Source organism: Hippocampus comes, unplaced genomic scaffold (assembly GCF_001891065.2).
Source record: "Hippocampus comes isolate QL1 unplaced genomic scaffold, H_comes_QL1_v1.1 scaffold31, whole genome shotgun sequence".
In the NCBI taxonomy this organism is placed as follows: domain Eukaryota; kingdom Metazoa; phylum Chordata; class Actinopteri; order Syngnathiformes; family Syngnathidae; genus Hippocampus; species Hippocampus comes.
This window is the reverse complement of record NW_017806069.1, coordinates 608,223-608,676: the sequence shown is the minus strand read 5'-3', so window position 1 is coordinate 608,676 and position 454 is coordinate 608,223.

The following is a 454-nucleotide window of genomic DNA, read 5'->3' as shown; positions in this document are numbered from 1 at the left end:
GCAAAGTCTCCAACAGCTGGTTGTCGTCGGAGCCGTCGTGGTCCAGTGGCGAAGGACACGACGGTAGCTTTCGATGACTCCGGTTCAAATCCTCGTACAGCTGCCTGTGCTGAGCAGATGGCAAGGCACGTTCAACCACTCCGCATTTCACGCGGCGAGAAAACACATTTTGAATACGCCTGTATTTATTTTTAAAGTTATGTGTACATACATACATAATTAATTATTTTAAAAAAATGTATATATATAAGATGGTTGGTTGACATCAAGGAATAAAATATTTACATTTCTAATGACATTTGGTTAGGATTAGAGACGCACGGTTAGGGTTAGTGACACGCATCGTTAATTGGTTAAGGTTAGTGACACACATCGTGAATTGGTTAGGGTTAGTGACAAGCATAGCGCAACATTCATTGGTTAGTGCGGTACAGTACATTGAACACAAATGCAT